Source organism: Oncorhynchus gorbuscha, linkage group LG09, assembly GCF_021184085.1.
Source record: "Oncorhynchus gorbuscha isolate QuinsamMale2020 ecotype Even-year linkage group LG09, OgorEven_v1.0, whole genome shotgun sequence".
NCBI lineage: Eukaryota > Metazoa > Chordata > Actinopteri > Salmoniformes > Salmonidae > Oncorhynchus > Oncorhynchus gorbuscha.
Window position 1 is genome coordinate 12105212 of NC_060181.1, and position 11582 is coordinate 12116793.

Here is an 11582-nt window from a genome sequence, read left to right on the forward strand (position 1 = left end):
TTTACACCCCCTGCTTTAGATACATACAGGAACATATGTGTTATGGCTTTACACCCCCTGCTTTAGATACATACAGGAACATATGTGTTATGGCTTTACACCCCCTGCTTTAGATACATACAGGAACATATGTGTTATGGCTTTACACCCCCTGCTTTAGATACATACAGGAACATATGTGTTATGGCTTTACACCCCCTGCTTTAGATAGATACAGGAACATATGTGTTATGGCTTTACATCCCCTGCTATAGATACATACAGGAACATATGTGTTATGGCTTTACACCACCTGCTTTAGATACATACAGGAACATATGTGTTATGGCTTTACACCCCCTGCTATAGATACATACAGGAACATATGTGTTAGGGCTTTACACCCCCTGCTTTAGATACATACAGGAACATATGTGTTATGGCTTTACACCCCCTGCTATAGATACATACAGGAACATATGTGTTATGGCTTTACACCCCCTGCTTTAGATACATACAGGAACATATGTGTTATGGCTTTACACCCCCTGCTTTAGATAGATACAGGAACATATGTGTTATGGCTTTACACCCCCTGCTTTAAATACATACAGGAACATATGTGTTATGGCTTTACACCCCCTGCTTTAGATACATACAGGAACATATGTGTTATGGCTTTACACCCCCTGCTTTAGATAGATACAGGAACATATGTGTTATGGCTTTACACCCCCTGCTATAGATACATACAGGAACATATGTGTTATGACTTTACACCCCCTGCTATAGATACATACAGGAACATATGTGTTATGGCTTTACACCCCCTGCTATTGGACAGATTGTATGGATGAAGCGGCTGTAATGCTGAGGAGGAACGTCAGCATCAAAATATAGAATAACTAGCTTCAAAGTAATGACTCGGGACGTCGGGTTTGAAATGAAAGCTTCTTTTAGTAATAATTTTCACTTTACATTTAACAACTTTAGATTCTACAGAACAATAAAAGTAAGTTGCTAGCGAAAAGTCAGCATAATCACTTGTCACTTGCACATAACTGGCGTGTTCTCTCTCTACTTCCTGTCGCAAGGCATTCTGGAACTTGCAGGCAAAAGCGTGATTTAATACTAACCAATACAACAAAATATGTGTGTAGTTCTCTCAATCTCCAAGACACAAATTCTAATAAAATATGTAAATAACTGTAAAGAAAATATACAGATACAGCTCAATGAATTAACTTAAACATTAACTCTGTAACCCATTAAAGTTACAACATATTGTGGATAAAGACTTACCTGTCTAACAGAACACAGAGGGCGGTCTTTAATGGAAGCCTCTCCAACATTATCCAGGTAGAATCAGGCATTCCCCAGGGTAGCTGTCTAGGCCCCTTACTTTTAAAAATCTTTACTAACGACATGCCATTGGCCTTGAGTAAAGCCAGTGTGTCTATGTATGCGGATGACTCAACACTATACATGTCAGCTACTACAGTGACTGAAATGACTGCAACACTTAACAAAGAGCTGTAGTTAGTTTCAGAATGGGTGGCAAGAAATAAGTTACTCCTCCAGTAAAAGCATTGTATTTGGGACAAATCATTCACTAAACCCTAAACCTCAACAAGTTGAGGAGACTAAACTGCTTGGAGTAACCCTGAATTGTAAACGGTCATGGTCAAAACATATTGATACAACAGTAGCTAGGATGGAGAGAAGTCTGTCCATAATAAAGCACAGCTCGGCCTTACATCAACAAGGCAGCACTAGAGGCCCTAGTTTTCTCGCACCTGGACTACTGTCCAGTGCTGTGGTCAGGTGCCAAAAAGAGTGACTTAGGATTACAATTGGCTCAGAACAGAGCAGCACGGCTGGCCCTTAAATGTACTCTGAGAGCAAACATTGATCATATGCATGTCAATCTCTCATGGCTCAAAGAAGAGAAGAGATTGACTTCATCACTTCTTGTATTTGTGAGAAGTATTGACAAGCTGAATGCACCCGAGTTGTCTGTTTAAACTACTGGCACACAGCTCAGACACCCATGCATACCCCACAAGACATGCCACCAGACGCAAACGCACACGCACTCCACTCACAAGTACACTGTAATATTGTTGTATGGTGGTATTATACATGATTTATTGTAGATATATACTGGTGTAATAATGTTATATGATGTACTGTTTTATATTTTGTTTTATGTATAATGTAAGTGCCTTAATTTGTTTGGACCCCAGGAAGAGTAGCTGCTGCCTTGGCAGGAACCAATGGGAATCCATAATAAACCCCAGGAAGAGTACCTGCTGCCTTGGCAGGAACTAATGGGGATTCATAATAAACCCCAGGAAGAGTAGCTGCTGCCTTGGCAAGAACTAATGGGGATCCATAATAAACCCCAGGAAGAGTAGCTGCTGCCTTGGCAAGAACTAATGGGGATCCATAATAAACCCCAGGAAGAGTAGCTGCTGCCTTGGCAGGAACTAATGGAGATCCATAATAAACCCCAGGAAGAGTAGCTGCTGCCTTGACAGGAACTAATGGGAATCCATAATAAACCCCAGGAAGAGTAGCTGCTGCCTTGACAGGAACTAATGGGGATCCATAATAAACCCCAGGAAGAGTAGCTGCTGCCTTGACAGGAACTAATGGGGATCCATAATAAACCCCAGGAAGAGTAGCTGCTGCCTTGGCAGGAACTAATGGGGATCCATAATAAACCCCAGGAAGAGTAGCTGCTGCCTTGGCAGGAACTAATGGGGATCCTTAATAAACCCCAGGAAGAGTTGCTGCTGCCTTGACAGGAACTAATGGGGATCCATAATAAACCCCAGGAAGAGTAGCTGCTGCCTTGGCAGGAACTAATGGGGATCCTTAATAAACCCCAGGAAGAGTAGCTGCTGCCTTGGCAGGAACTAATGGGGATCCATAATAAACCCCAGGAAGAGTAGCTGCTGCCTTGGCAGGAACTAATGGGGATCCTTAATAAACCCCAGGAAGAGTAGCTGCTGCCTTGGCAGGAACTAATGGGGATCCTTAATAAACCCCAGGAAGAGTAGCTGCAGCCTTGGCAGGAACTAATGGGAATCCATAATAAACCCCAGGAAGAGTAGCTGCTGCCTTGACAGGAACTAATGGGAATCCATAATAAACCCCAGGAAGAGTAGCTGCTGCCTTGGCAGGAACTAATGGGGATCCATAATAAACCTCAGGAAGAGTAGCTGCTGCCTTGGCAGGAACTAATGGGGATCCATAATAAACCCCAGGAAGAGTAGCTGCTGCCTTGACAGGAACTAATGGGAATCCATAATAAACCCCAGGAAGAGTAGCTGCTGCCTTGGCAGGAACTAATGGGGATTCATAATAAACCCCAGGAAGAGTAGCTGCTGCCTTGGCAGGAACTAATGGGGATCCATAATAAACCCCAGGAAGAGTAGCTGCTGCCTTGGCAGGAACTAATGGGGATCCATAATAAACCCCAGGAAGAGTAGCTGCTGCCTTGGCAGGAACTAATGGGGATTCATAATAAACCCCAGGAAGAGTAGCTGCTGCCTTGGAAGGAACTAATGGGGATTCATAATAAACCCCAGGAAGAGTAGCTGCTGCCTTGGCAGGAACTAATGGGGATTCATAATAAACCCCAGGAAGAGTAGCTGCTGCCTTGGCAGGAACTAATGGGGATCCATAATAAACCCCAGGAAGAGTAGCTGCTGCCTTGACAGGAACTAATGGGAATCCATAATAAACCCCAGGAAGAGTAGCTGCTGCCTTGGCAGGAGCTAATGGGGATCCATAATAAACCCCAGGAAGAGTAGCTGCTGCCTTGACAGGAACTAATGGGAATCCATAATAAACCCCAGGAAGAGTAGCTGCTGCCTTGGCAGGAACTAATGGGGATTCATAATAAACCCCAGGAAGAGTAGCTGCTGCCTTGGCAGGAACTAATGGGGATCCATAATAAACCCCAGGAAGAGTAGCTGCTGCCTTGACAGGAACTAATGGGGATCCATAATAAACCCCAGGAAGAGTAGCTGCTGCCTTGGCAGGAACTAATGGGGATCCATAATAAACCCCAGGAAGAGTAGCTGTTGCCTTGACAGGAACTAATGGGGATCCATAATAAACCCCAGGAAGAGTAGCTGCTGCCTTGACAGGAACTAATGGGGATCCATAATAAACCCCAGGAAGAGTAGCTGTTGCCTTGGCAGGAACTAATGGGGATCCATAATAAACCCCAGGAAGAGTAGCTGCTGCCTTGACAGGAACTAATGGGGATCCATAATAAACCCCAGGAAGAGTAGCTGCTGCCTTGACAGGAACTAATGGGGATCCATAATAAACCCCAGGAAGAGTAGCTGTTGCCTTGGCAGGAACTAATGGGGATCCATAATAAACCCCAGGAAGAGTAGCTGCTGCCTTGACAGGAACTAATGGGGATCCATAATAAACCCCAGGAAGAGTAGCTGCTGCCTTGACAGGAACTAATGGGAATCCATAATAAACCCCAGGAAGAGTAGCTGCTGCCTTGGCAGGAACTAATGGGGATCCATAATAAACCCCAGGAAGAGTAGCTGCTGCCTTGGCAGGAACTAATGGGGATCCATAATAAACCCCAGGAAGAGTAGCTGCTGCCTTGACAGGAACTAATGGGGATCCATAATAAACCCCAGGAAGAGTAGCTGCTGCCTTGGCAGGAACTAATGGGGATCCATAATAAACCCCAGGAAGAGTAGCTGCTGCCTTGGCAGGAACTAATGGGGATCCATAATAAACCCCAGGAAGAGTAGCTGCTGCCTTGGCAGGAACTAATGGGGATTCATAATAAACCCCAGGAAGAGTAGCTGCTGCCTTGGCAGGAACTAATGGGGATTCATAATAAACCCCAGGAAGAGTAGCTGCTGCCTTGGCAGGAACTAATGGAGATCCATAATAAACCCCAGGAAGAGTAGCTGCTGCCTTGACAGGAACTAATGGGAATCCATAATAAACCCCAGGAAGAGTAGCTGCTGCCTTGACAGGAACTAATGGGGATCCATAATAAACCCCAGGAAGAGTAGCTGCTGCCTTGACAGGAACTAATGGGGATCCATAATAAACCCCAGGAAGAGTAGCTGCTGCCTTGGCAGGAACTAATGGGGATCCATAATAAACCCCAGGAAGAGTAGCTGCTGCCTTGGCAGGAACTAATGGGGATCCTTAATAAACCCCAGGAAGAGTTGCTGCTGCCTTGACAGGAACTAATGGGGATCCATAATAAACCCCAGGAAGAGTAGCTGCTGCCTTGGCAGGAACTAATGGGGATCCTTAATAAACCCCAGGAAGAGTAGCTGCTGCCTTGGCAGGAACTAATGGGGATCCATAATAAACCCCAGGAAGAGTAGCTGCTGCCTTGGCAGGAACTAATGGGGATCCTTAATAAACCCCAGGAAGAGTAGCTGCTGCCTTGGCAGGAACTAATGGGGATCCTTAATAAACCCCAGGAAGAGTAGCTGCAGCCTTGGCAGGAACTAATGGGAATCCATAATAAACCCCAGGAAGAGTAGCTGCTGCCTTGACAGGAACTAATGGGAATCCATAATAAACCCCAGGAAGAGTAGCTGCTGCCTTGGCAGGAACTAATGGGGATCCATAATAAACCTCAGGAAGAGTAGCTGCTGCCTTGGCAGGAACTAATGGGGATCCATAATAAACCCCAGGAAGAGTAGCTGCTGCCTTGACAGGAACTAATGGGAATCCATAATAAACCCCAGGAAGAGTAGCTGCTGCCTTGGCAGGAACTAATGGGGATTCATAATAAACCCCAGGAAGAGTAGCTGCTGCCTTGGCAGGAACTAATGGGGATCCATAATAAACCCCAGGAAGAGTAGCTGCTGCCTTGGCAGGAACTAATGGGGATTCATAATAAACCCCAGGAAGAGTAGCTGCTGCCTTGGCAGGAACTAATGGGGATTCATAATAAACCCCAGGAAGAGTAGCTGCTGCCTTGGAAGGAACTAATGGGGATTCATAATAAACCCCAGGAAGAGTAGCTGCTGCCTTGGCAGGAACTAATGGGGATTCATAATAAACCCCAGGAAGAGTAGCTGCTGCCTTGGCAGGAACTAATGGGGATCCATAATAAACCCCAGGAAGAGTAGCTGCTGCCTTGACAGGAACTAATGGGAATCCATAATAAACCCCAGGAAGAGTAGCTGCTGCCTTGGCAGGAGCTAATGGGGATCCATAATAAACCCCAGGAAGAGTAGCTGCTGCCTTGACAGGAACTAATGGGAATCCATAATAAACCCCAGGAAGAGTAGCTGCTGCCTTGGCAGGAACTAATGGGGATTCATAATAAACCCCAGGAAGAGTAGCTGCTGCCTTGGCAGGAACTAATGGGGATCCATAATAAACCCCAGGAAGAGTAGCTGCTGCCTTGACAGGAACTAATGGGGATCCATAATAAACCCCAGGAAGAGTAGCTGCTGCCTTGGCAGGAACTAATGGGGATCCATAATAAACCCCAGGAAGAGTAGCTGTTGCCTTGACAGGAACTAATGGGGATCCATAATAAACCCCAGGAAGAGTAGCTGCTGCCTTGACAGGAACTAATGGGGATCCATAATAAACCCCAGGAAGAGTAGCTGTTGCCTTGGCAGGAACTAATGGGGATCCATAATAAACCCCAGGAAGAGTAGCTGCTGCCTTGACAGGAACTAATGGGGATCCATAATAAACCCCAGGAAGAGTAGCTGCTGCCTTGACAGGAACTAATGGGGATCCATAATAAACCCCAGGAAGAGTAGCTGTTGCCTTGGCAGGAACTAATGGGGATCCATAATAAACCCCAGGAAGAGTAGCTGCTGCCTTGACAGGAACTAATGGGGATCCATAATAAACCCCAGGAAGAGTAGCTGCTGCCTTGACAGGAACTAATGGGAATCCATAATAAACCCCAGGAAGAGTAGCTGCTGCCTTGGCAGGAACTAATGGGGATCCATAATAAACCCCAGGAAGAGTAGCTGCTGCCTTGGCAGGAACTAATGGGGATCCATAATAAACCCCAGGAAGAGTAGCTGCTGCCTTGACAGGAACTAATGGGGATCCATAATAAACCCCAGGAAGAGTAGCTGCTGCCTTGGCAGGAACTAATGGGGATCCATAATAAACCCCAGGAAGAGTAGCTGCTGCCTTGGCAGGAACTAATGGGGATCCATAATAAACCCCAGGAAGAGTAGCTGCTGCCTTGGCAGGAACTAATGGGGATTCATAATAAACCCCAGGAAGAGTAGCTGCTGCCTTGGCAGGAACTAATGGGGATTCATAATAAACCCCAGGAAGAGTAGCTGCTGCCTTGGCAGGAACTAATGGGGATCCATAATAAATACAAATAGAACAAAGACGTGTGTGTGTTTCTGACTACCTGTGTATGTTGTATCATTAGGACCAGTCGTACATCCCAACCACCAATGAGAAGACCACATCCTACTGGAGGAACTGCCCCCTGGACCCTGACCAGCCAATGGAGATGTGTATCACCATTCCAAAGTTGCCTATGGGTGAAGCCTGGCAGTGAAGTTGTCTGGGGTTGAAGTTCAGAGGTTGAAGTGCTGACCGGTACAGAGAAGCAGCATGTCTAATGTTCTACTGCTTATAGAATACTGACTCTGAAATATGAAATCCTTTAACAGTTCAATTACAGTGAGTACAGTGACCTTTTTGAGTCCACTTCAATCACTGGTTACAGGTTAGGGGAAGGATTGTAAAAATCTGGACAGGGCAACAAATTAGAGTCTTTTTTTTCTGTGGCTCTATGTACTGGCAGCCATTGAAAGGTACATCGATCATTGATGTATTTATCAATGCTAAGTATGCTTTTATCACCGTGAACACTACAGGGTTACAATTTACTGGATCTCTCTCATCACTGCTCAACCTAGGTGTCCTGCGCTAGCCTCCCACCTTGTGGTCGGTGGTGGAATGACACACAGCCAAATGTATGGACAGATGGATGAGTGAATGAATGGTGGCTCTCACACACTTTATTTTGTGTGTGTGAGTTTGTGTAGCTGACATAACTGGAGTTTTTAGAGGACAGGTAGCCTCCAATGGTTGTCACTGTACAGAATGCATCTAGTTTTAATATTTGAAGCAAGCATTAGTTTATTAAATAGGCATTAGATTTGAGATTTGTGCTAGCATCATAGTGTTGCGTCAGACTACTGAGAATGAATTGGCTCCTGAACTCTTAGGGAGGAGCTGATTAACTCCTGAACTATGGGGTGACGACTGATTGGCTCCTGAACCACTGGGAAGGCTCCTGATTGGCTCCTGTAGTTGGAAGGTTCGTGATTGGCACCTGAACGTTCCATTTCTATCTGCATGAATTCCAGAACTATGAAGGACAAATAATAATAAATTTTTTAGGTTTTCTGTTTTTCTCTACATCTGTGTTTTTCTCTACATCTGATGTCTGATGTTTACACCATAAACTGATAATTTATTTAGTCAAGAACTTTATTATTATTTATTATGATTTATTTCCAATTGTTTTTTTGTGTTGTATGTTTGTATGGCTATAATATTACAGGACTGTAGCTCTGTTAAATGAATCTGCAATAATAACAATAATCTCTTCAACTGGAAGACACATTACGTCAAACACTTTCAAAGACTGGTAGCCATCGTCTCACGTCACGAAGCTTGACTACTCCCGTCTGCACTGCGTAGTTCATGGCAACGCATCTGTCGGGAAGACAGTGAAGGGTACCGGGAGAAGGTCTTTGTTACACGTTCATAACCCTCATCCAGCAGCACTTAAGAATATTGTCAACACAACGTATGTCATGACGATCATTTCTGCGTGAGTGACATCACCGTCTTTGTCCAGTAAAATGGAACCATAGCAATACTCCCGAAAGTTCAAACTCGTAAATCTAAACGGAGCCTATTGGAACTCAGCCTGCTAACTGGGCATTATGTTTGTATATTAACGCCACTTTGCTGTATATTTTCTGTAAAGTCATGTGATTAAGAGTTCCTGTAACATGATTAAACGTGTCAGATTTCTACTGATACGTGTTACGCCATTCTGAGTCTTTATGACGTCAGGTGTGTTATTTGGCTCATTAGTGAAATACACAAACATTATGAACACCTGCTCTTTCCATGACATAGACTGACCAGGTGAAAGCTATGTTCCCTTATTGATGTCACTTGTTAAATCCACTTCAATCAGTGTAGATGAAGGGGAGGAGACAGGTTAAAGAAGGATTTTTAAGCCTTGAGACAATTGAGACATGATTGCGTATGTGTGCCTTTCAGAGGGTGAATGGGCAAGACTAAATATTTAAGTGCCTTTTAACAGGGTATGGTATTAAGTGCCTGGCGCACAGGTTTAAGTGTGTCAAGAACTGCAATGCTGCTGGGTTTTTCCACACTCAACAGTTTCCTGTGGTCCCCCACCCAAAGGACATCCAGCCAGCTTGACACAACAGTATCCCTGTGGAACACTTTCGACACCTTGTGGAGTCCACGCCCCGATGAATTGAGGCTGTTCTGAGGGCAACTCAATATTAGGAAAGTGTTCCTAATGTTTTGTACCCTCAGTGCACATACCCCAAAGATGTACTGTAATATTTTACAAGATAAAGTTGATGCACAGCAATGAAACAGGAAAACGTTTGGTCTTTTCTATTCCTATATAGTTTGTGTGTTTTTTTCCTCTAAAAATCAACCTCCACACACACACACACACACACACACACACAGCTACGCCTGCACACGCACACTCACACAGACAGACACAACCAGCCACGCCTCTGGAATGCCGTCATTGCCTAGCAACCCCCTCAGAGGGGTTGAACAGAGGAGGTTGGGCTTCCGAGGTAATTACAGAGTACACACCAGCCAACATGTTTCTAGGGCACCGCAGGTGTGTGTGTGTGTGTGTGTGTAGAGAGGACAATTTGAAAATACAAGTCTCCGTGACGATCATCAGAAGCGTAGACTAGACTTCACTACTACCACATTCACAACAAAACTGAGATTTTATTTAATTAGATTTTATTAGGATCCCTATTAGCCGACGCCAATGGTGACAGTTAGACTTACTGGGGGCCGACACGTAACGAAAAAGACATTACAGACAAAATAATGTACAATATACATACATTTAATAACATTAACATGCAGTGTGTGTGTGTTTGCATCTATCAGTTACACATACTTGTCAATACATACACACAAAAGGTGACATGAAGAGAGATAGGGAAGGGAGGGGAGAGAGATAGGGAAGGGAGGGGAGAGAGATAGGGAAGGGAGGAAAGAGAGATAGGGAAGGGAGGGGAGAGAGATAGGGAAGGGAGGAAAGAGAGATAGGGAAGGGAGGGAAGAGAGATAGGGAAGGGAGGGGAGAGAGATAGGGAAGGGAGGAGAGAGAAGAGAGATAGGGAAGGGAGGGAAGAGAGATAGGGAAGGGAGGAGAGAGAAGAGAGATAAGGAAGGGAGGGGAGAGAGATAGGGAAGGGAGGGAAGAGAGATAGGGAAGGGAGGGGAGAGAAGAGAGATAGGGAAGGGAGGGAAGAGAGATAGGGAAGGGAGGGGAGAGAAGAGAGATAGGGAAGGGAGGGAAGAGAGATAGGGAAGGAAGGGGAGAGAGATAGGGAAGGGGAGAGAGATAGGGAAGGGAGGAAAGAGAAATAGGGAGGGGAGAGAAGAGAGATAGGGAAGGAAGAGATATAGGGAAGGGAGGGGAGAGAGATAGGGAAGGGAGAGAGATAGGGAAGGGAGGGAAGAGAGATAGGGAAGGGAGGGAAGAGAGATAGGGAAGGGAGGGGAGAGAAGAGAGATAGGGAAGGGAGGGAAGAGAGATAGGGAAGGGAGGGGAGAGAAGAGAGATAGGGAAGGGAGGGAAGAGAGATAGGGAAGGAAGGGGAGAGAGATAGGGAAGGGAGGAAAGAGAAATAGGGAGGGGAGAGAAGAGAGTTAGGGAAGGAAGAGATATAGGGAAGGGAGGGGAGAGAGATAGGGAAGGGAGGGAAGAGAGATAGGGAAGGGAGAGAGATAGGGAAGAGAGATAGGGAAGGGAGGGAAGAGAGATAGGGAAGGGAGAGAGATAGGGAAGGGAGGAAAGAGAGATAGGGAAGGGAGAGAGATAGGGAAGAGAGATAGGGAAGGGAGAGATAGGGAAGGGAGGGGAGAGAGATATAGGGAAGGGAGGGGAGAGAGATGGGGAAGGGTGGGAAGAGAGATAGGGAAGGGAGGGGAGAGAGATAGGGAAGAGAGAGAGATAGGGAAGGGAGGGGAGAGAGATGGGGAAGGGTGGGAAGAGAGATAGGGAAGAGAGAGAGCCAAAGTCCCTTTTTATTTTCAAGTGGTATCAGAGCAACTTCATAGCAAGAGGTCAGTGTCACTACATGTCCCAACAGACCACCCACACACACAGAGTTAGGAGTGAGAGAGACAGGTTGAGACTGATTTTAATCACTTTATTTTAAATGTTATGCAAGCAAAGTAATTTTTGTTCTCTTTTCACTACTTTAAATCCCAGTCACATAACATGTTTTGTACAAAGTTGATTTAAAAATGTCAATACAATATCACTAGAATATCAACAG

The 11582-nt window shown here is 45.3% G+C and overlaps 1 pseudogene; it reads left to right on the forward strand.

Moving 5' to 3' along the window:
• The window catches only part of LOC124043083, a 49113-nt pseudogene extending 39478 nt beyond the window's left edge, over positions 1 to 9635 (forward strand).
• Positions 9636 to 11582: the final 1947 nt, after the last annotated feature.